Here is a 26,443-nt window from a genome sequence, read left to right as displayed (position 1 = left end):
TGGCAAATATTATATAATAACTGCATGCAAATTTAACAGTAGCATTTTCTCTTCTGTAATATGAAAAATATCAGATTGTGTTTACTACCAAAGTAAGTTGAATCCTAAATTATATTGTGGATTTTTAACCTTTGATCTTTGGTTCTAGAATTCAATTATCTATACACTACAGTTATTTGCACAAGGTAGCTCAAAGTTATGAATTATTGTTGTTTAGCTGTTAAGTCATGTCTGACTCTTTTGCAACCCCATGGACCATAGCCCATGGAACTCTGCTGTCCATGGGATTTCCCATGCGAGAATGTTGAAGTGGGTTGTCATTTCCTTCTCCAGGGGATCTTCCTGACCCAAGGATGGAACCTGAGTCTTCTGCATTGGCAGGTATTGGCAGACAGATTTTGTACCACTGAGTCATTTGGGAAACCCCCAGAGTTACAAAAACAGCCATTCAAAATTAACTCATTCATTATTGATATGAATTCAGACATCATAAAGGTAATTTGTAAATTATAAATATCAGTGTAAACAATTACAAATAACATGCCTCCCAATCTAACAATATGCCTACTATGAATTTATGCAGAAAAGTAAACATTTTAATAAGACATTTTATTCCAATATCCTTTGATTTTACTCAAATTTATTTCATTTTCAAAATTATAAATGATATAAATAGAACCATAAAATTTGAGAGCTAGGTGAGATTGTAAAAATTTGTCTACTCCAATTTTGCTATTTAATGAAGAGAGAAAACAGTTCTAACTTCTTTTTCATAATCATAAAGGCATTGTAGCTTAATGAAGATAAAGGGTGGACATATAATGGATATTTAGCTCATCCTAAAGTTAGCTTTCAATTAAAGCTATTTTAAGGGTCTTTACTCCAATTTGAAACTGATACAACCTTATACATACACACACTCACAGAGTGGTTGATACATACATGGCAATTTATTATCAATCAGTTTAACTATATGCAGGTATATGAATGTTAATCATACTCTTTTTGAATATTTTTTGTAGCTTTAAAATTTTTCAAATAATCAAGGATAGAAAGCTATACTGAGCTTCTCTTTAAGACAGCATGGCAGACTGATACACGCATTTACTTTTATTTCCTCTTGACTCCACCATTTTAATAATAAATGGATCAATAAAAAGCCAGAAACCAACAATCACAAGAAGAGGCAATGGGGATGGAATACTAAAAGTAGAAAGTGGCTTATTAATAGTAACTGACCTAGCAAACAGAAAATCTGAAGCCTAACTTAGGTGAGAAACTGAAAATAAATCCAATTTACACCAAGGGTGTACACACCACAGGCTCAGTAGTGTTACACCACAAACCACTGTACATAAATGGAGTAGGAGGGACTGACTTCATCAGGATTGTTTCAAAGTCCATTTAGGAAGCACTTAGACTACAGATCTCCTTCATCCTGTGTGTGTTTGTGTTAGTCGCTCAGTTGCGTCCGACTCTTTGTGACCCCAAAGAGGTAGCCTGCCAACCTCCTCTGTCCATGGAATTCTCCAGACAAGAATACTGGAGTGGGTAGCCATTCCCTTTTCCAGTGGATATTCCTAACCCTTCATCCTTAGGAGAAGTTTAATCAAAGGGATTGTAAACTATGAATATTAGGTAATGGAAAGAGAAGTACTCTGGTAAAAATAAGGAAGTACTCTGGTAATTGTATATATTTGTATATGGTGAAAATTGAGGCCACCCTCTAGTTCCTTCTCCCAAATGGAGCTATGACTTCAAAATTAAGAAAGTTTTGTTTAAACCTCAAATTCTATATCCAGCAAAATTTGAACCAAGTGAGTGAATCTATGGACATGTCTGTTCTTAAAAAAGATTATCTCATATGTTTCCTTTATCTGTTCGATGTGCTCATTTAATAAAAAGTGAATGGCAGTTTAAAAAGTGCACCTAATTGTGAAAACAAGGAAATGACAGTAAAGGGATACTCCAGAATGAAAGCTCTACAGGCACCTGATATGGTAGCCAGTTTAGACTGGAGTAGGATATCTTACTCTACAAAAGATGTAAGAAGATGGATGAACGGCCGAAGCAACCGAACAGGAGCACAACCATGTAGAACCATTTGACTTTCATTAATATTACCTTAAAGTTATTTAAGAAGATAGCTTGAGAGGATTATTATCTCAAAAGCTATTCACTTTTAATCTCCACTGCTCTTTAGTGGGGTTGAGTTCAGCAGAGTCTAAAGATTATTCCTAATCATGGGTGAGTCTGATGGAGTATGTGGATTTTACTGGTTCCAGCCAAGGTCTTATGTGAATTATAATGTTTTATTTTTTGAAGAAGGAAGAGTGGGGCACTATGAACTTGTGTGGAGAAAGGAGAGATAGGAGGCCAAACAGAAGAAATAAGCTGGTAAGGGGACGTCAGTATCACTCAAAGGACTGTATTTTTGAGCCTTTGGGAGTAGAAGCTGAAATTGTTTTTCAGCTGACCTCCAAGCAGATGAGGTCTTCCAATTCCTCCTTCCCCAGCAGCCACAAGGAACCAGACAAGTAAGAGGAGAGAGAGCACCACTGGCTTCTCTGCTTTCTGGCTGAGCCCACCACCAACATAACACCTTGAGAACTGGCAGCCCAGGGACCAGGGAGACGCACCACCTCCCACAAGGTCAGTGGTGTCCTCAGGTGATACCAGCCAATGATGCTGAGATAGGACCTCTTGGTGTCTCAGAGAGAAGAGAAGCTCCACATAGGGACTGAGCTGGTAAGAAAGGACACTTTAGATACCACTCGGTGACTGCAACTGGCAGACTAGTTTGTGAATTCATATGAGATATGCAACTCTTCCCAAACTATTTGGGAAGACTTCCACTGAAGTTGGGATTTCTGCACAATCAGCAAAGCCAGAAATTTGAGTTATTGCTACGAATACGGTTCTATCTGGATCCATGAGGCGGAAACAGTTTGGTTTTACTCCCTGTATATTTCAGTCAACATTTGAAATAAAGCAAGCATTTGAAATAAAGCAAACTTTTGCAATTATAAGCAGAGTACAAATAGAAATGTTAGCCAAGTTATATTATCTACTATTTAATCTAGTATTTTATTAATTAAATAGTAATTAATGTTAATATTAAAGGTGTGAACCAGAGGTTCTTTCACTGAATTATGATATGCATGTATATAAATATACACATGCTGCTGCTAAGTCACTTCAGTCATCAACAAAAAAGCAAAACATAATTAAATTAAGTGTCTAACTCAATCAAGTAACAAATTAGATATTTAATTAGATATTAAATATTAGATATCAGATTTAATTAAACATATCCTAATTGTATTCTGTTTCTCTTCTGTGACTCATCTTTCATGTCCTAGCATTTATCATTAATAATGGCCTAGGTTTATCATTTAAAGGGTGGTTTTCCTAGCCCCAGTCCCAGATAGCCAGGTCTAGAAATGAATCAGGAATCTACATTTGTAGCAAGTTCCTGTAAGTAGCGAAGCTGCTGCAGGAAATACAGAACTTTGTGAATCTCTGAAACATCTCCATTCATTGCAAAGGAAGTAACATGCAACCACCATTGTTTGATCCTTATTGTAACTCTAGGAAGCAGTCAAAGGAGGCAGCCATTCTCTGCTGTAACATAAGGAAACCAAGGCTGAGCAGAATTACTGCCCTAGGTCATATGAGTAAGTAGAAAGATCAGAGTTAAGACAGGTTTTCTGATTCTTAGAACAGTGCTATTTGCTAGGATGGTAAAAAACACTGCAATTTTAACATTTCAGTTCTATCACCATTTTGGACTGTACATGCTTATCTTACTAAGAAGGCAGTGCCAAACACCTGACTTTAGCCATACCTGAATGAATTGGATCAAATCATACTTCAGTTTCTAAGGAGCAACTCAGACAAAAATTTGCACTTATAGATAAATTGCCATCACTTACAATATGCTTTCAGAAAAAGTCAAAGAAAATGTATTTCTCAGATTTCCTATATTATTTGGTATAGGCCATTTCCTAAGATACAGAACATGGTGAAATTTAAGATACAAGAAAGACTTTAAGGTTATTTTGGCCTTTTTCAGGATGAAATATATAAACATTTTTTTTTCTTTTACAACTTAAGGAGTAATATTTCCATTCTAAATATGCATGTGAAAAGTTTACAACAGAAGAGTGTAAAAATGTCGCATGAAAGTTCTGTTTAAAAAAAAATCTATTAGTAAGTCCTGGCAAAAAAGCTGGGGTTGTATTAAAGAAAATTGCTCATCACACTACAAAGAGTATTCGAAACCAAATTGCAGAGTATTTGCATAATAGTCCTCTTTTTCTGAGAAAGAAAAGATGAACAGGACACTAATTGTAGGTTTTATTTTTTTCATAAAGGAAATAGCAGATGGCTTTTTTGAGGGAAAGGGGAAGAAATAAAGAGAAAAGAATGTGGATTCATTTAGAGTGATGAGGGGGATGGAAAGGGGAAAGAAATCCAATATTTTAATAATGGAGTGTTGGGTTTCAATAAATTACTCTGTTAAAATTAAAAATGTCCTCTGCTACCTATCTCTGTGTGGGGCCTTTGGAAGCAATTTTGGAATCTTTGCTGCTGTCATTAGAACATATCACCGAAGGCCACTGGAATAAATACAAGTTGACAGATGTATTAACAATTTTTCCAGAAATGAAATTATTTTCTGTCTCTGTTTCCTGTTTTGTTTTACAAAATTTTTCTTATAGGTGAATTAAATAGTTTTCTTGTTGGACAGAGAGGAAGGATGTAACAGGTGCTACACTGAAAATTCTAAGGGAAGAAGATCTTTCTTTATAATGAAGTCTGGTTGGAATTAAGGACCTTTTTTTTTAACTATCAAGGGATGACCAGAGAATGGATAAAAAGCTCTGAAGCATGTGTGCCATTATTCTCTAGCCTATGCTATCTGTATCTCTATTTCATTCTGAAGGAAAGACATTTCGGTGCAATAATGAAAGTGAGCAATACCATTTGTCGCATTAAGGCATCATTTTGCTCAGCCTTCAGATGTTTATACCTTGGCACTTAAACTTATTTTCTCACTAATGTTGGTTAGGAGTTTCACAAAAAGAAAAAAAAGTCATTGAAAACTTATGAGCTATTCTGTTTATGAAAAATGTTTACTTCAGCCAAACTTTCACTGGACCATTATGTCAATGGACCATTAATTCAATACCCTCCAGCTGAAAATGGGGAGATTTTCACTGCATCGGGGATAAGGAAGATAAAAAAGGGGGATAGAGAAAAAATAATAAACAATTAACAGAGACATATAAAATTGTGCTTAATGTAACAGTCGGCAGATTTCTGAATGTTTAAAACAAATGCCTCTCCTAAAGATAGGGGGGGTGATGGTGATGTAGAGAACAAAGAATATAATAGCAATGGCAGTGATGAAAAATGAGATAAAATTATTGGTCCATAATAATGTTTTACAAATCAGTTCTGCTGCAGATGGTATCCAGATAATAAAATAAATGAAATCTGCATCTGTTCACTCATGTCTAGAATAAATAATAATTTACTAGTGCAAGTAGGTGAGCAGTAATTAGACTGAATTAATATGCCATCAGTTTAAGTGGGTCTACATTGCTCAGTGACATTCTTTTCCAATCCCTGGTATCATTTTTATGAACATGAACAATCATATTCAGATCCTTCTAACTTTTGGAGTCAGCAGTTTTCCATCTCTGTTCTCCATCATTCATCCATTTGCTGTCTGAATCTTGGATCTAGATACCACTTATTAGTGCTGCACTAATAAGAACTTTTGAATAATTTATACAAGGTAGAATTTTTGAGTATTTTTATTACAGTTATTGGAACCTGTTTTTCCCTCCTATATCTTAAATGTGGAAATTCTATCGTGGCTTTGTCCCTAGTATCCTATGCTTTCATCTGTAACCTCTTGCATCCTTGTATTTTATAACTTTAAGAAATATGACAGAGTTATCAAAACCATATGGAGAAGACTACACAGTTGTGTGGTTTCTCATGATTTGATATACTTTGCACCTAAAAATAGCAACAACATTACTATCTAAAAGAGGGCAAGCAAAATTCATCTTAATCATATACAAAATACCTGTGTAAAATATCTGTCAAGAATATCCAAGCATGAGAATTATACTGTGCCCATATTCCAATCTGGTATTTTTTCAACTCCTGTAATTTCAACAGTCATCTCTGAGTAAAAGCTAGTAGGTCTTTATATATGTGTATCTCCCCTATCATAGTACATATTCCATTTTTATTACATTTGTTACAGGTCTATCATCTCTAATGATTTACCTGAAAGTAGTAATATTAGCTGATAAAGTTATCAAATTCTTATATAGTATATGGCTCATACTAAGGTAGCAATGAGGTTTTATTAATAAATAAATAGAATCTGTATTATATGCCACCCTCCTACCCAACCTCATCCCAGGATTTCAAGTGTCTTGCTGTCATCCTGATATAGAAAAACTACTGGATCTCTAATTTAACACACAAAGTACATTTCTCCATAAAAGCTTGTCTGCTACTTTTACCAACTTAAAAATTTTCTAAGTTTCAGAAATATTTTCTGATTTGGTTTTTAAACCTTGGATTCCTACTTGGTATTATCTTTTCTGAGTTCTTCCATTCCATTCCATATCTATCAGTAATATTGTGCCAAGTCCCATTTACTGTTTATTTCAATGTAGCTCAAATCTATATCCTTCCATGTATTTTTAACCTGACTTCTAGTCAAGTTCAGACTCACACTGCTGGCGTAAAAGGAATGCTGATTTTTTCATTAACTCCAGTCTGTTTTGGCTATAACTTACAAAAAAAAATCTTTAGCAATTCTTTTTTTTAGAGTGCTACATAGATAGCTTTAACCTTGCATGTACTCAATAAACATCTGAGTTAAATTTGACGTGTTGAAAATTGCACTACATTTTGTAATAAAGACAGTTACATTATTCTCCCAGCTATGATAACAGCGATCTGTGGAATTAACCTGCATATTTCTCTTTGCCCCTCCAGATTCATTCTCCATCCTTCTGCACTTTGCCAAGTGCCCAGCAAAATAGATCGAAATGAATGACAACAGTCTCCCTTGTCTCTCTATTGGTTTAATTTGAATTCAGTCAATAATAATAAGCAGCAGAGGGCTAAAGAAAGAAGGCAGTGAGGTTAGTATTTATCCCTCACTTGCCATTTCCCCGAGCCTTCTATTAAATGTCACAGTGGTAATTCTCTCGCTCCTTCATGCCTAACAGTTCTGTTACTATTCTTGAGAGGCTTCAACAGTCTATGCTAGTGTTCCTCAAGCCTACCCATTCCTTTATAAAAACCCCTTTGCTAAACTCTCTTCCATTATTCCAACTTAACATACCACATGCCTCCTATCGAAGTTCTGATGAGATAAATTTGGGCAAGTCACTTAACCTAAAACTTATTTGTTAAATGACAGATTAAGTCACTGTTGGGAAAAAAATGGCATGCATGCTATATCAACCCTCCTTCCCCTTGTTCACGGCAGAGACTGCTAAGCAATCATTGTGGTAGGCTGATAATGAATTACTAAATATGCCCACATCTTAATCCCAGGAACCTGTTGATATACCCTATTTGGAAAAAGGTCTGTACAGATTATGATTAAACTAGAGATTTTGAGATGACAATCATCTAGAGTTACCCAGGTGGGCTCTAAATGCCGTCACAGCTATGCTTAAAAGAGAAAGGCAGAGGATTAGCTACAGATACCAGAGGAGTCAGAGGTGAGAGCCAAGGAACAAGTGCAGCCATCAGATGCTAGAGGAGACAAGGAACAACTTTTCTTTAGAGCTTCTGAAAGGTAGGCAGCCCTACCAACACCTTGATTTCAGAGGTCTGGCTTCCAGATGCACTACAATATTTCTGTGAAGCTAACCCCTTGGGAGAAAAGCTATGACAAACCTAGACAGTATATTAAAAAGCAGAGACATTACTTTGCCAACAAAGGTCCCTATAGTCAAAGCTATGGTTTTTCCAATAGTCATGTATGAATGTGAGAGTTGGACCATAAAGAAGGCTGAACGTTGAAGAACTGATGCTTTTGAACTGTGGTGTTGGAGAAGACTCCTGAGAGTCCCTTAGACTGCAAGGAGATCCAACCAGTCAATCCTAAAGGAAAGCAACCGTGACTATTCATTGGAAGGACTGATGCTGAAGCTGAAGCTCCAATACTTTGGCAACCTGATGTGACGAGCCAACTCATTGGAAAAGACTGTGATGCTGGGAAGGACAGAAGGCAAGAGGATAAGGGGACGACAGAAGATCAGATGGTTGGATAGCATCCCTGACTCAATGGACATGAGTTTGAGCAAGCTCTGGGAGACGGTGAAGGACAGGGAAACCTGGGGTGCTGCAGTCCATGGGGTTGCAAAGAGACAGACATGACCAAGTGATTGAACAAGAACGAGTCTGTGGTAGTTTGTTACAGCAGCCATAGGAAACTAATACAATTACTGTATTTCTGTAAGGACTGGATAAGGACTCAAAATCTTTCTCAATTCAAGGCTTTGGCAATAAAAACTAACTTATTGGAAGGTAAATGTGAGATTTAAACATTGTTGCCTTGAATTTATACATATTTTTACAATTATTTCTGCTGCTAAGTCTTTAGCTTGGATGTACTATATTAGTCTGATCTAAATGAAGCAGATATGTTTAATTCATTTAGAAATTAACTTATACATGCAATAGCCAAATGATATACCCGAGGCAAAGGGCTTATCACAGTGCCTAGTTGACTCTTAAAATGTTAGTTATTTTTACATTTGTATTAAACTAATTATGTCTGAAGGGAGTGAAATCACTGAGTAATAAAGGCATGGCCAGGAGTCTGGAAAAAATGCTGCAGCCCCAGCGTGAGTGGTCACTTTGATTTTTTTGAAGTCTGATGGGGCATTTGGAATAAAAGGCAGACAAATTGACCAAAAAAATATTTTTTCTGTCAACACTTTAGAAGCTATTGTTTTCCCACTTAAGCCCATGCAGAGCTAGAAACATCTCTTCCTACTTTCAACATAAAGTAATCATGAAGTGTTAGGAAAAAACCAAAAGTAGTTATAGAGTTGAAAGAACACTTCAAGGGCAACACAAATTTGTTCTATAACAAATAGTAACCACCATTACAGTAATAACAGTAAATAGAAATTGGGGTTAAAGCAGATGATAAAGACTAAGATGTCTTGGTGAACTTTACAGTCAGAACAGAGACACTTAATCGCTTATTGATTCATCTTAGTAAAGTTACAGAAAGAGAAGTACAAAGGTGTCTGCAATTAACATTTCAGGACTGATATGGAAGAACAAGCTCAGTGAGGTCCAAAAAGTATCTTCTGAGAGGACACTGCAATCTGCTACAAAGAATGAAAACATCAACTTCCTAGGACTAGAATAAATCATCCGAGGCTATAGATTGTACAAAGGAGGAAAGAATAATTATTAGCTTTCAAATAGTGTCTATTGCTTTTATTTTTCTCTCTAGAAATGAAAATTAATTTCTATAAGGTTATTTGATCTTATCTTTTGGGTAAGTCCAGTATTTATCTCCCATATAGCTTTCTAGCTTTTAGTAAACAGTCTATCTAAAGTCAACCTATTCAATAATTTCATCAGATCATACCAGCAACTGCTGCTTGATGTCAAATTGCACCTGGCACAATGCTATTAATTTTCCATGTGGACACATTCAGTTCTCAGAACAATCTTGTCCAACAGGTTGTTCAATTATTCTATAATTGGTAAGGAGAGTAGCTTGAAAAGGATAAGCAATTTGACAATCTCCAAAAGTTACTAGGTAGTCAAGCTGGGATTTGAATCCAGTTTCCACTATATCTGCAGCCAAGACTCTCTCTACAATGATATCCCCTCAGGAGTTGTCAATATCAGTTAGGTATCCAGGTAGACTTAGCTGATTCTCTGGTCATTATCTTAGCATTCTAACAGGAACTATCACTGATAAGATCAACCTATTAATGGAATCTTTATGGAGTGACATTCTAACAAGTGCTATTTTTTTTTATTATAAATAAACTGAAAACAATTTACTCTCAACCACTTAAAATTAGTCCTTCGATAATAAAATGCTGAATAACTTTTTCCAGAAGGGACTAACTCATGTCTTTCTTCTCAATTCTGCACAGAAATCGATTCTAGGATGTTCTATTTAAAAATTTTAAAATTAAATTTGACTTAAAATAGATCAGAATCTAGTAATTTTGGTAACAGCTCTTATTTAATCGTTAGAATCATGATTTTGTATAATCTGGGGAATTAATTGTTTTTCTAGACACTGCATGTTCATAAAGGATGACATCTCTTGTGTTTCTAATTTGCAGGAATAATCTTAATTGACGCCAATTATATTAAAGGCATGTAACAACAATCGAATAAAATTAGGAAAACCCTCCCTTAATAACTAATAAAATATCTCAAATGTACCTCTGGTAAAGCAGGCTGAATTGTGTTCTTTATGATTCATTCAAGATACTGAGTGACTTTAATTAAATCTCCATTTTTCAGTTACGGCTCTCATATTCATATAAGATAATTCATATATAGAAATCATTTGTCCTATCATTTCTTATCTTCTCTACTTTTTATAATGAACTTAATTATTACCATCAGATATATTAAATTTTGAAACCATGATTTATATGCTGGTTCTTATATTAAATATTCATGTCAGTGTTATTTTAATATTCTACACCAATCCTGATGTCAAGGGCATTCAGTTAGAGGCAATCACTAGTAAAAATCTGCATTAATGTTATTGAGGCTTCTATATTTTTAATATAGTAGCAGTAAATAATATTACCACCTACTGATGCAAAAGGAGTTAAATAAACCCTGAAAGAATATATATGGTGTCATAAAAGACCCCCACTGCTAATGTCTTTGCTTCAGGAGGATCTGAGTCATAGGAATGTGTGATTTTGTGGTTAGACACACACTGTGCAAGAGTGAGAAAGTGGCAGTAGAAAAAAAAGTACCTCATAAAAGATCTCTGCAAGAAGGCATTCAAACCTGACCTGGCATTTGACACCAGTCACTGAAAATTAACCAATATTTTAGAAATAGAATGGTAACTGAGATCTCTGTAATGACTGTCCTAGGAAAGGTCAATTTATGGCCATTATATTCATCATCAGAAAACTCAAACAGTAATGCACAGCACTATGATGGTTATTTTGTTTAAATATTACTGTATTAATAATTGTACAGAGTTTTAGGAGTATTCATAGGAAACAGCTAGCCATTCTTTCATTCAAAAACTTATGCTCATTATTGACTAAAGGTTATTATATATGCTTCACTAGGATACAAAATTTAAAGAGACATATATTCAACTTATAAATAGAGAGTATCCTAGTAGAAGTCTTTAAATTTTAGTAAAAATAGGTTGTGAACATTAATAACAATTATAAACATTTAAGATCTAAAACTCCTATAATAATCTATTGAAGATAGAGATTATCTTCTAAATGAATTGAAGGAAAAAAATAAAATAAAAGCTCTGTTGAGAAGAAAAACCTGAGTGTGGATATTAATATGTGGGAATTAATATTAATTAATTAATTAATATTAATATTAATTAATATTAATATTACTATTGTTATAAAACAATAAATAACATGGGTTGGTGGTGTGACAAAAAAGAGGGGTAAATACTGATTCAGGCAAAACTTTCCAGAGTCTGTTCTGTCTTTTCTTAGTAACATCATCAGAAGCAAGTCAAAACCTCAGGTTCCTTGGCTGTATAAAGCTGAGGATTAAATAATGCTCATCTTGTATAACAGCAGTTTCACATAATATATGGGAAAGGGTCTACCACAGAGTCTGGCACCTATCAGTTAGCCAACATAACATTGCTTTCTTCCTAGAATGAAGGAAGTGGGAAAATGTTACATGCATGGGGAATACAAATAGATCAACTTATAGGAAGCATCTGGCACATGACAAAACACAGAAAAGAATAAGACTGGAAAGGGAGGCCGGTACTAGGGCTTGTAAACTCCTGCTTAAATGACAAGCTGACATTTGGATTTTATTCTCTCAAATATCCTTGATGAAGAAATTCATGTAATATGGCAGCACTATCCCCAGGATAAATCACAGGGTAAGCGTCTAAAGGCCGAGAGATGAGGAAGCTGCTATCCACAAATAAGGTAATGAGATTCTAGCACAGTGCATCCTAAAAAATCTGAAATAAATGCCTAGTTTGTCAAATACTTTTTTTAAAAGGGTCTTCAGGTTTTGTCTTTTGTGATTCAGGCTAGGATTTTCCACTTCATGCTTAAAAATCTCAAACTTTGAATAAGTAACAGAGAATATTGAGAAATGCATTGTGTGCATGATAAAAGCCTGATCTTGGAGAAGGAAATGGCAACCCACTCCAGTATTCTTACCTGGAGAATCCCATGGGCAGAGGAGCCTGGCTAGCTACAGTCCATGGGGTCACAAGAGTCAGACATGACTTAGTGACTAAACCACCACCACAAGTCAAGATAAAAGAAACAAGAACAAAAAACCAAAAAAACCTTTCCCCCTTCTTTCTGGAGAGAGAGACTTTCAGTTCTTCTTCCTTGAAGTGGGAAATGATTTGCATCCAATATGAATAGAATTTTGCTTCTGAGCAGCTCTCTTTCTTCATATCATTTCTCCAACTCATATTTTCCTCATAATCTACTTAATCCCATGGCACCATTTTTTCCCACCAGATATCATGATAATATTGTTCAGTCTGGCACATTGCCACGGTCACACATTTTCTCTGCCTAATACAGGCATAACAATTACTCGTTGACTTTCTACAAAACAACTCTGAAAAGGACAAACAAAATTTACAATATTCAGTTGTCCATGGAATACCTAAGAATGTATTTTTTTTATTGATATATATGGGGACAGCTTTTTGAGGTGAAGTGCAATGACTTTTGTTTGTAGTCTCTATTAATTGCTGCTATGTTGTTTTCCTATCCTCTATGTCAGTGAAGTGAAGTGAAAGTCTTTCAGTCACGTCTGACTCTTTGCAATATATATAATGTGTATATATATACAGTTCAAGGAATTCTCCAAGACAGAATACTGGAGTGGGTAGCCATTTCCTTCTCCAGGGATCTTCCCAACTCAGGGATCGAACCAGGTATCCCACATTGCAGGCGGATTCTTTACCATCTGAGCCACCATGTAAGCCCTACCATTCCATTTCAGTTGAATCTGGTTCTTAGAAGAAGGACTAATGTTATGGTCATCAGAACCTGAAAAACGTAGATAATATTTGCACAGGGCTTTCAGAAACTGTGGAATCCATAATAATGAAAAGGATCAATAGAAGAAAAGATTAGTAGAATAGCCACAGAGTTTGTTATATATCTACATAGGAGATATATATATATATATACACATACACACACACACACACACACACACATATATTATATATATAAATGGTATCAGTTCAGTTCAGTTCAGTCGCTCAGTTGTGTCGGACTCTTTGCGACCCCATGAATCGCAGCACGCCAGGCCTCCCTGTCCATCACCAACTCCCGGAGTTCACTCAGACTCATGTCCATCGAGTCAGTGATGCCATCCAGCCATCTCATCCTCTGTTGTCCCCTTCTCCTCCTGCCCTCAATCCCTCCCAGCATCAAAGTCTTTTCCAATGAGTCAACTCTTCGCATGAGGTAGCCAAAGTACTGGAGTTTCAGCTTTAGCATCATTCCTTCCAAAGAAATCCCAGGGCTGATCTCCTTTAGAATGGACTTGTTGGACCTCCTTGCAGTCCAAGGGACTCTCAAAAGTCTTCTCCAACACCGCAGTTCAAAAGCATCAATTCTTGGCACTCAGCCTTCTTCACAGTCCAACTCTCACATCCATACATGACAACTGGAAAAACCATAGCCTTGACTAGACGGACCTTTGTTGGCAAAGTAATGTCTCTGCTTTTCAATATGCTATCGAAGTTGGTCATAACTTTTCTTCCAAGGAGTAAACGTCTTTTCATTTCATGGCTGCAGTCACCATCTGCAGTGATTTTGGAGCCCCCAAAAATATTCTGACACTGTTTCCACTGTTTCCCCATCTATTTCCCATGAAGTGAACAAACTACAAATCCCTATGTAGGGATATAACAAACTCTGAGGCTATTCTACTAATCTTTTCTTCTATTGATCCTTTTCATTATTATTTATTTCAGAATTTCTGAAAGCCCTGTGTAAATATTATTTAAATTTTTAAAATTCTAATGACCATTAGTCCTTCTCCTAAGAACCACACTGAACTGAGATGGAATGGTCCTAGAAGACTAAATATGATTTTTGAGAGCTAACAAATCAAAATTTAAAGTCACTAGTCATGATTATGAAAATTTTGGATATTAAAAAATTTCTCTGTGGCACTTCAACTGTCAAGAAATTTCCTCAGCCTGTTGCATCAGAGGAACCAGAAAATTATTATTTATGACAGTACTTACATAGGTTACTCAGATTAAAAGTAAAGGAATTCATATATTCAGAGTAATTATTCATCAAATCTTCAAATGGTATGCAAAACCCATTCAAAATAAATTCTTCATTTTTAGGTATTTTAATTGAAATTGATATAAATTAAAATTTACAGATGTGTTAAAACTTGTAGTGGAACATCATAACCTGATATTTATTTCAATTTTTAAAATCATAATTTAGAGAAATCAAGTTTTATAAGGTTCTTCTAAACCAATTTCAGTGATTTTTAAGTGTAAACTATGCAATTAAATGCTAAGTGTGATTAAAGATGCAACACATTTGAAGATATTTTGCAATGTCAGTAACAGAGTTATGGCGCTTTTAGCATTAAAGCTTTTTTTGCACATCTAATATATTTTCTTTGAAAATGTGATGGAAATATTTAATTGCTTCATTTAGTAGTTATCAGATAACTTTAGATGGCTTTGAACATGAATAGATATTCTGGTTATGAGCTATAAGATTTAACAGTAGAGTGTACTTCTCAGAAAGTGAAAGTGTTAGTTGCTCAGTGGTGTTGACTTTTTGTGACCCTATGGACTCTAGCCCGCCAGTCTCCTCTGTCCATGGAATTCTCCAGGCAAGAATACTGGAGTGGGTAGCCATTCCCTTCTCCAGGGGATCTTCCTGACTCAGGGATAGTACTTGGGTCTCCTGCATTGCAGGCAGATTCTTTACTGTCTGAGTCACTAATGACAAACATCTGATCAACAAAGATTTACTTAGCACTTATGATATATTCAAGTGTTAGTCTAAAAATATGAATGAATTACATAAACAGTTTCATTTCATAAATTTTCATGTTTTCAGTGTTAACTTAGATAAAAATAAACACACACACACACACACAAAATAATCCACATTGTTATCAGTCCTTACATTGTGACAAGCATTCTATTTTCAGATAGTACCACTGAATGTTGGAATGATGGAGAGGAACAAATTTCAATACATTTTTTTAAATTTTAGAACAACTCTGTTAAATAGAAGCCAGCGCCAAACACATAAAAAAATCATAAGTGTTTATTAAAATATAATTTAGGAATTGTTTACATTTCCAAGATTTTGAGAGGAGAGTACAGTAAATTATAGTTTGGGGAAATTATGTTTCTATATTTTTATTTTTTAAATTTTTATTTATTTATTTGTTTTATTTTACTTTACAATGTTTCTATATTTTTCACAGGGCTTCCCTGGTGACTCAGATGGTAAAGAATCTGCCTGCAATGCAAGAGATCTGGATTCAGTCCCCAGGTTGGGAATATGCCCTGGAGAAGGGAATGGCCACCCACTTCAGCATTCTTGGCTGCAGAATTCTATGGACAGGGGAACCTGGCGGGCTACAGTCCATGGCGTTGCAAAGAGCTGGACACAACTGATCGACTTTCACTTTCTTAATAGTTATATTTTCTAAAATAAAATAAAAATAAACTCTATTCAACAATGTATCCATCATGAAAAGTTAGAATATAGTGATTATAAGAAATGATTATCTGTAGAATTGTATTCTCTTTTAATGTTAAAAAATGCAAGAGAAATAAAGCTGAAAACATATTTCTGTAGGTATATGTTAATATAAACAATGTAATTGATAGGCAGAGAGATAAGAGAAGGGTCACAGAGGTAATTTTTTGTCAAATATATTAATTAAAAATATTTTCTATTTGTTTCTGAATTCTAAAAATGTTCACTGGAAATAAGAAAAAAATATTCTTTTTATTTTCTCCCTTAGGTTTTCTTTAATAGTGGAAATCAAATAATTTAAAAGGCAATTTGAACTTCTACTTTTCATTTGGCTATGCATTTTCTTGAGAAGAGTAAAAAAACGTATTATGAAAAGAAAGATATTACACTAGATATTTTCCTTTCCTCATTAATTTTAAAGTAATTGTGAGAACAAAAGCCATGCCTATTGTGCATGTCTGAACAGACTCAAGGAAGATCCAATTACAAACTGATATGTTTTCAACACACAGAGCTTTGCATAGTTTATTCAGGTGTACCTCCAAAAGGAAATATCTCTTTGATTTTGTTAAATCAACAACAGGTTTCATTTAAGCCAGTAATTTTCAAATATATTTATATCATCTATTAGCATTGGTGTTTTTTGTTTGTAATTCCTAGGTAAACATATAAAATATTTGATGCTAAAGATGAACAATTCATTGGGTAAATGATCATTTGTACATTTAAAGGTAAAATGTTCATCAAGGACATTAGAGTGGAGTACTAATATGGTTAATAGAATAATTATACTATAAATGCTAGGACTAATCCTTTTAATATTTACCAATCTAAATGTGTAAGTCTCTGCAGAGTACTTTTGATGCAGCATTTCTTTCTAGATCCTGGAAAGGGTGTGATATATTTTGATTAAAATTATAGATAAAAATTTATTTTGAGCACTAGACTATTTTTTCTGTATTACTGAATTTTTAACTTCTGCTCAGGAGTTTGAAATATAAAGATTAAAATTACATAATATATGTGTATAAGAAATATAAAAGTATATTTCATGGTTAAGTGTTATTAAAGAAAAATGCAGATATATATACTGATGTTAATATATATATATAATGATAAATTACATATAAAACATGTATGTATATTTTATATATGTGTGTGATATAACATAAAATTAAATCCACTTATTTCATTCTCTTTCTCTTAACATATATACATAGATCCATTTGTGTTTTTTTCCTATTTTGACTGTACTATAATTGTCTGTGGTACTTAGAGCTTTTCTTTACTAAATGATATTAAATTCTTTCACCATTATGTTTCACATTATTATAATGTATCTCTAAATATTATAATGATTTTATAATAAGTCAAAAGGCTATAAACTTATGAAATAGAAAAAAGATAAAAGGGCTGCCTTAGGTGTGAAAAGACATTCAATTTCATGAAAATGTGTTATTTTAAAGGCTATATGTAAAAACTTTCATAATTAAATAAAATTAATTTATTAACAAACTAAATCAACATTACTTTATTCACAATTGGAAGTAAAACAAGGAAAATTGCCTCTGAGTATTTACAATATTTAAGTATTTAGTGTGTTTAGTAAGTATTTAATGTGTTTAATTATTTAATCATTTTATTAACTTGATCAATTAACTTCAATGTGATTTTTAAGATTTTTCAATGCAATTTATAATTATTCACAAAGAGCTTGAATAATATAATAACATGAGCAATAATATAATAACATGAGCAACTGAGGAATAAAACATTGAAGAAATATGTTTTCAAGAAAATATTTTCTAAAAATGTATAGTATGTTAGTACCAAATAAAGCAAAAGCAAGTGCCTAACTCTCATTATTCAGGCTCAGATTCTATTATTAAATGCTTAACAAATATAAATATTTGTGTCTATAAATATTATAGCAAAATAATTCCAAAATAAAGAGAAAATTATTAAAGTCAATTCTCAGCTTCTATGTCAATGAAAAGTTATCCTTGGTGAAATAATTAAAGTTGTGGATTTTCAGATTACTGGGGTTGGGACTATAATTTTAAGCATCAAATACTTTTCTGTAGTATTTTTGTCAAAATTAGTCAAAGTTCAAGAAATTTACATCAAAACATGCTTCTAATTTTCCCTCCTTGCTTCTTATATCTCTTAACCCCATTAAATGTGATAAAATAAAATTTCATGAGTGAAACTTTTATAAGCAGTAAACCTATGAAAAATTAAAAGTAGGGAATTCATTTCTAACCAACACACAGCATTCAGTAGACAAAAATGATATATTAACAAACTAGCATTTAAAAAATAACTGGGTAGGTTATATCATAAAGATTTTAAAAGCCAAATAGCAAAGAAGAAAAATATTTGCAACACTTATCACAGGAGCTAATCTTTCTAATGTATGAAGGGCTTATAGAAATTAAGAAGCAAAAGGCAACCAAATGAATTTAAGAAAAAGCAAAAATCATTTATAGAAAGATAACACATTGAAAAGGAAATACAGAATTGCACTCTCTCATTCACAATAAGAGAAATGCAGGTTATAAGTAAACTGAAAGTATTAAAAAATATTAGATACTGTCCTAGACAGCATTTTTTTTCTGGTTATCACCATATTTTATAGTGAGAAGTCCTTTACTACTCCCTCCAGAATATTCCTTTTAATTTCTGCTCATATTGGTTCCTAGAGAATCCATATATGAGATCTACTTCTATATACATTCCTCAGATAATACATAATACTGAGAGAATTGTGTTTGAGTCTATTTTAGTTTCTTTTTAATTGCTAGTAAAGGCATGGCGGGCTGCTGTCTATGGGGTTGCACAGAGTTGGACACGACTGAAGCGACTTAGCAGCAGCAGCAGCAGCAGCAGCAAAGGATCTCTATTAATTCAAAATCATAGTAAAACTTAAGGATGTACAGATATTTCTCCTGGGTTTAGTTTTTCATCTTTCACATGGAATATACTATAGTCAGTCCCATTATACTGATGAAAATCATCAGTTCGAGATTCATCTTTTTATCTATTCAGATGATACTTATAGGGTGCTGTCTGGAGGTGAATTAAGTCTCACCTACCTCAACTCCCCCCTAAAAGATATACCAAAGTCCTAAACTTAGTTCTTAGAGTGTGATCTTTTAAAATAGAGTCATTACAGATATAATTAGTTAAAATGAGGTCATAGAGTAGGGTGGGTCTCTAACCCAACATGACTGGTGTCTTTGTACAAAGAGAGTCATATGGAGACCAGAAACACAGGAAGAAAGCCATGTGAAGACAAGGACTAGAGCGATCCACCTACAAGCCGAGGAAGGCCTGGGGCTGTAGAGGATGGGAGAAGGAAAGAGCCACCCCTTAGAGACTTTCAAGGGATTATGGTGATTGCCAACACCTCGATTTTTGGACTTCCAGCTCCAAACACTATGAGAAGAAAACCTTTTGTTGCTTTATACAAACTAAAAAGCATAGTGGAATATCATCTGCTATTTTTTAATTTGGAAAAACATTCAAAGATTTGATAAAACCCTGTCCTCTATTACATAGGCCATGGGACACATAGCCCTGGGGCCAAGAAATGTTGGCAAACATTGCTGGTGGTAATGCCAAATAGAACATCCTGAATGGATGATAATTTGATTTCAACTACAAAATTACAGATGAATGTACCTTTTGAACTGGGAATTGTACTCTTGGAGGTTCATCCTGCAGAGATGCATTACAGACATAACATAGGTTCTTCACTGTGGCATTCATTGTTTGTAAAAGCAAAAGTCTGGAAATCACGCTCTAGCAATAAGGAAAAACTAAATAAGCTGTTGTACAGTCTCAGAATATAATGATCTGAAAATTTTACAAATAAAATGAAAGTTCTATATGTTCTGTAGAAGTGATCTCTTCTTGATTTATTTATTTAGGTGTACTTTTTAATTAAAATGCAATACCCAGATCCAAAACATGTGTCAGTCTGAAGAAAATTTTCTGGTTCAGTTTGAAAAAAAATATAAGGAAGACAGCAAGTCTAAAAACATAAATCTAGCTAACATTTCTAGGACTTAAAAGTGAATGCCCCATATTTTCTTAAATCAACTTAGATCTCATGTGAAAAAAATAGGTAGCCCTTCTGAGTGCCTTTTATGACTTAACTATTTGTATACTCTTTCCTATTCACACTGCTTGAAAGTGAAAGTGAAAGTGAAGTCGCTCAGTCGTGTCCGACTCTTTGCGACCAGTGGACTGTAGCCCACCAAGCTCCTCTGTCCATGGGATTCTCCAGGCAAGAATACTGGAGTGGGTTGCCATTTCCTTCTCCAGGGGATCTTCCCCACCCAGGGATCGAACCCAGGTCTCCCACATTGCAGGCAGACGCTTTAACCTCTGCACCACCGGGGAAGCAAAACCTCCTATAGAGACACAGAACTTCAGATCCAAGTACTAACATCAAAGATTTCAAGGAAGGAAAGAAAGCCAGGTTGAAAGAAAAAGAGGGAGGGGGCGGGAGAGTGGGGGTGAAAGGGGTGGCTTTACAGACGTCTCCTGCCACCTACAGATACCCAGGCGTTATGGGACTTTTCCCTGGGCCTCCATAGAAGGGAGGACTGGAACTTAGCCCTACCAGAAATCAGACCAGACCAGAACCAGAATTCGAGTTCTCTGCCAAGAGGAGGTGATCAGTCTCCAATCCTCAGCTCAGGCTGAGGGGCCTTCGACCAGATTCCTGCATCCAGGACCAGGGGAATAGAAAAATGGAAGGGTAGGAAGGGTTAAGGAGAGGAAAGAGAGAGGGAAGGGGAGAGAGGTCAATAAAGTCTCTTGTTCCTTACTGGTCGGGGCACTCTGGCCAGTTGTCCGCATCAGGAGGAAACCCGGGACAAAAGGGTCCCAGTTGTGGCCGCTGGGTCTGGTCCACTGGCAGGCAAGCTGGCCCCTGAGTACCGCAAGTGGTCAGGATGTCAGTCTCCGAGAATAGTCCCCACCAGAGTCACCATTTGTTGCAGGAAGGCGGACCCCTTCCAGGGCCGGAAACTCGGCTCTTGTCTAACACTCGGAAATGAACTGTCCAAGGAGACACGTGCTGACAAAGCGAGAGATTTTATTGGAAAAGGGCACCAGGTGGAGAGCAGTAGGGTAAGGAAACCCAGAAGAACTGCTTACTTCTACTCAAAAATATGTTCCCTCAGATCCAAATTTTAAGCATGAGGAGCAGCAGTCTAATTAGGTATTAATAGTACAGAATCTATCAATTTGGTTTGAAGCTATTAACATATATCAAAATGACTAGGTAGATTTTTAATTATGTCAGTCAAAAATTTTAAAAATCTATGGTCCAAACTAAATTCCAAATTGATCACTAAGTGAAATACCCATCATAAAGCTGATTACTATTGGATAGTTATGTTCCAAAAATCTGTTTTAAATTTAGCCCTATTAAAGTTATCTAAGTTCAATCATCAGGACAGAATATCTGATCAATTTGTGATGACAGTGGTTAGCATTCATTTCTGAATTATCACTGTAAAAACTAATAAATTGGCCAGTAGACATAATTTCAAATTATTGAGTTACAATTATGGGGTATAATAATGCTATTCGTTTTTGAATATACATATATATTCTGTTTCTAGAATAGAAATTTCAGTAGAAAAATAGTTTGCTCAGAAAGAGGAAGAATTCTTATGCTAAAGATAAACATATTTCCAAGTAATTTACACTAAAAATGTCTATAAGGAGAGGTTACTCATTTAAAGTGAAAACTTGCTGTCTTGTCATGGGGAAGGAGGACAAGCAACTCAAGCACTTTTTGGAACTTTCTCTACAATAATGATAATCTTAAATAATCGAATTATTTTCACCAAACATGATCTTAAAATACTGAAACAGAGTAATTGACTACACTTTGCCTATAAAAATCACTCATGGGGTCTGTTATCATGGTATTAGCAACCAAAATGTTACAACTACAGAATTTTCTAGAGGTTATTCAGTAGATAAACACTGATACTGATTCTTCCTGTACATAACTGCAACCCTTGGGGTATGTGGAGCATTATTATTTAATTATTCAAATAAGTTCTTTGATTTTGATTAGAATTACATGAAAAATCACTATTGAAATTTTCAAAGTATACATTGTGAACATCCAGTCATCTGCCAAAGGGAGCTGGGGTAGGATAGGGAAGGGAGAATACATTCATTGAACATATAAGGTTCCTTTTAATTTTTTTTCCTTTTTTTAAAATATAAATTTATTTATTTTAATTGGAGGTTAATTACTTTACAATATTTATTGGTTTTGCCATACATCAGCATGAATCTGCCACAGGTACCTGGCTTATCTTTCCGGCTTTATCTCTTGTCACTTCACCCAATTAACTATGTTTCTAGACAGATTTTTTGATGCAACTTTAAACATGCCCCAAGGTTGGCTTTTGTATTATATCATGTTGATGATACAAGACAAACCTGTTTTACCGAAGGACATGAAAAATGCAATGAATCCACTGTCCCCTAAACCTATCCAAACCAAATCCATTTCAAAAGAATGAGTTTGAATCTTATCTTTTACACAAATCTCAAAAGTAACAGTATATACTAAGTTTGTTCTCTGAAGCACAAAATATAGCATTTTATATTATTCTATATTACATTTTCCAAAGTATACTAAACTTCCCTCATCACATACAGAGTTAGTTAAGCATGTTGTATCAGTCATGTCTTACGTCATAAAAAGATAATTTGACAGTTAACACTCCTGTTTGTGTAGTTGTTACCCAGAAACAGCCTAATTTATTGACAGAAGCTGATGTAAAAGGACCACTACCCAGAATCCCCTTCAAGGAGGGATATATTGTCCCAGCATCTGAGAGTGCCGCTGGCAGGTTACCTTCCGCCAAATCATCTTTCAAAGATTTTCTCAGCTGCACAAAGCCATTTCACCTGAATCTACCCCCCTCCTCAGGGCTACCCACCTCTATATTGACTGCTGCATGCCCACTTGGGGCAACCTTGATGGTTAATTTTAGCTCCAGCACTGCTGAAGGAGGCCAGACAAGACTGTTATCAAGCCTGAATCAGAGCTTCATTTCTCTCTCTGTCCAATCCTGCTTTCTCCTCCCCACTCGACCATAGTCATTAATCTCAAGAGTACTTCCTAAGAACATGTTGCATACTAAATTCCATCTCCAAGTATCCTTCCTGGGAATCCATCCAGTAACAATATTTGAAGACAAACTAAGCAATAATTTGCTTTCAGCAAAATCTTGTAGACTTTTCAGATATAGCTAAAACATCAGATTTGGAGTGCCCACCAATGTAGCTGAGAAATTTGGTTTATTCACAAAATATTTATGGTCCCCTACTTTATGCCAGGAACTAGAGCAATGAGATCAAATTGCCAACATCCACTGGATCATAGAAAAATTAAGAGAATTCCAAAACCTGTTTTACAGATTGTTGTTAGATTCAACAAGGTAAGATACACAAAACTCTGGCACTTGTAATACACTGTCATTGCTGAAACACCATTGCCTTAGAATAGTCTCTTGGGCAGTCTGAGTACAGACATTAACCACTTAAATTTGCCTTAGGGTTGTAATACTAGTAAAATAACACTGGGATTTAAGAAAAGACATTCAGCCAGAGATTTTTGACTATGAATCTGCACTTCAGAGGGATTACAAATCCCCAGATATTGAATAAAAATCATGATTGAATATACATGTATGTGCACTTTTTCTGAGCAAAGAGTCTATAGCTTTCATCAGTTTTTTCAAAGGAATCTCTGAACTGAAAAAATGATAAGAACTCCTGAAGACTTTTTATTTCTGGCTACAAAGAAAATATTTTTTTAAAAAATGATGAGCCGTGCTAATTTCAGTTACATTCATCCCTGTGTTAAGGAAATAGTATTTGAGCAACCAAGCACACAAAAATGTAATTCCTTATTCTTCACTTTTTTTCAAAGTTAGGTAAATTTGTTGTGTTAATATGTAGATTCCTTCTGCCAAGAGTCATATAGTTGTAAAATCTCTTCTTCCACTTTATTAATTCTTATAAACCTATAATCTATGAAAACAATGAGCATAACAAATACTTTTTGAGATCATAACACAAACATTGGCAGCACCACTGCCAGCCAGGCCTCCATCCTTAAACAGTTTATATTGGGTGTATTATTTTCCATAAAACTTCTCCAATACTTAAATCAAAAAAATAACTCTGAGGTAACTATTTCCAATGTCAAAAAATTTTAAACTATGAAGAAAGTCATGGAAAGGTAGAAACTACCATTTTTTAATATAGGTGCTTCTGGCCCTTCTTCTTTCCACGTGTAGAAGACAAAGTCATAAGCTCTAGAAGCCCTCTATGGCTCAGCGGGTAAAGAATCCTCCTGAGATACAAGAGTTGCAGGTTTGATCCCTGGGTCAGGAAGATCCCCTGGAGGAGGAAACGGCAACCCATTCCAGTATTTTTGCTTGAAAAATCCCATGGACAGAAGAGCCTGGTTGGCCATAGTACTAAGTATTACAATGAGCTGGACATGACTGAGCTACTAAACAAATACAATTCTCAATAAGCAATCATTGATTTCCAAAAGTCATCTAATGTTGTTCCTTATGAGTGAAGATTTCTCCAAAAGAATGTGCTTAAGTTAAAGGGTACATATTTTTTGGTTTTGCTTTAATAAAACTACTGATGAAAAACAATGCTACAGGGAGCTCTTCTAGGATTTCTAAATTCCTTACAGAACTTCCAATTTATTATGACACATTAAGTACATTCATTTTCTTTGCTCCATTCCAAGATTTCACTAAAATTATGAGTGAAAACATTAAAAAGATAAAAATCAAAAGACCAAGAAATGGGAGAAGGAATAACAAGGTAAAAAAAAAAAAATCTAAGAGTTTTATGGAAATGGAGGTAATAAAGTTAAGAAAGCAAAATGGCAGGTGCCTCCAAAGGGAGATGCCAAGAATACAACAGCCAATTCATCCAGTAAAAATTAGGGAGGATATTAGAACTTGAGATATTTACTTCTACAGATAGTGAGGGTGAATAACAGAACACAGAAATAATATTTAAAATTTGTATACAGAACAAATAAATGGTTCTCCTTATTTGGAGACCATTCTGGCAAGAAACTAGAAGTTTTTAAATGGAAAAACTGAACCAAAACACATTACCTTAAGTATACCAGGCACAGTGGAAACTGGAGGACAGAGCCTTGCTAACAAAAGGTCTATTTTTCTCTTGTTTGCATGTTTGTTTTACATCTACATAGTGAACAAAACTACATGTAATCATCTCCAAGGATGTACAGCCAGGTGTATAATTTTGCCAGAAACAACTGATAGATTCTCTCTGCAAAGATAAATGGCCCCATAGTGGGTAATTCAAACAAACGGTCATATCCCCACTCACAGGAGAGCTCACATCGCCAGATGCTACAGAGTGAATGTCTGTGTCCTTCAATATTCTAACTCTAACCCCCAGTGCAAGGTCTTAGGAGGTGGGGCTTTTGGTAGGTGATTATGTCATGAGGGCAGTGCTCTCATGAATGAGATTAGTGTCTTTGTGAAAGAGACCTTGGAGAGCTCCCTCATCCTTCCTGCCATATGAAGACACAAGAAGAGAATAACTATTTATAAATCAGAAAGCAGGCTTTCATCAAATACCAAATCTCTCTGTGCCCTGATCTTGTACTTTGCAGCCTGAGGAAGAAAAAATTCTGTTGCTTATAAGACTCACAGTCTATGGTATTCTGTTATACCAGAAAACAAAGAAATTAAAGAGAGAACTCTCAGGAGGAGACAATTAAGGGAAAAGGAAAAATATTTAAAAATTAATATCCTGACACATGAGAATATATTTTGTATTCATCAACAAAGAACAGTTCCTATTTCCTTTTTTAAATGATAGGAAAAAGCAAACAATCATAAGAAATCTCTTGGAAATTAAAAGTATAATACATGATATTCTTTAAAATAAAACAAATAATTAGAAGGAAAAGTCAAGAAAATCTTCAGAAAATAAAAAATATATATAAACTTGGAAAATTTGAGGAGAAAGATTTGAAAATTAAACAATTAACCCAGAAGCTCTAGCAGCTGATTGACCAATAAGAATCCCAGAAGAAAGAGGGGATAAAGATATCAAGATAATATTATTAAAGATGCCATGGGGAAAAATGACAAACTGACAGATACAAGTTTTAGATTCAAAGGGTCCTTCAAGAGCTCAGCACAATGAATTAAAAAAATAAAAGTGTCAAGGCTCATCACTTGAAAATTTTGAGAACAGCACAGCTATATTCCTACTGTTAGTGTTCCGTCAGATTGCCATTATTGTTCAAGTGGCCTTATTTAGTTTAGTTTTTGGACTGAACTATTACAAAGGGGCTTCCCTGGCAGCTCAGACAG

The 26,443-nt window shown here is 34.8% G+C and overlaps 1 protein-coding gene across 4 annotated transcripts in view; it reads right to left on the bottom strand.

The window, feature by feature from the left end:
* ERBB4 (erb-b2 receptor tyrosine kinase 4) overlaps positions 1-26,443 on the bottom strand; it is a 1,297,156-nt gene that overhangs the window by 195,181 nt on the left and 1,075,532 nt on the right. The gene's annotated exons all lie outside the window — the stretch shown is intronic.

Source organism: Capra hircus, chromosome 2, assembly GCF_001704415.2.
Source record: "Capra hircus breed San Clemente chromosome 2, ASM170441v1, whole genome shotgun sequence".
Lineage (NCBI taxonomy): Eukaryota > Metazoa > Chordata > Mammalia > Artiodactyla > Bovidae > Capra > Capra hircus.
This window is presented reverse-complemented; position numbering and strand designations above follow the sequence as displayed.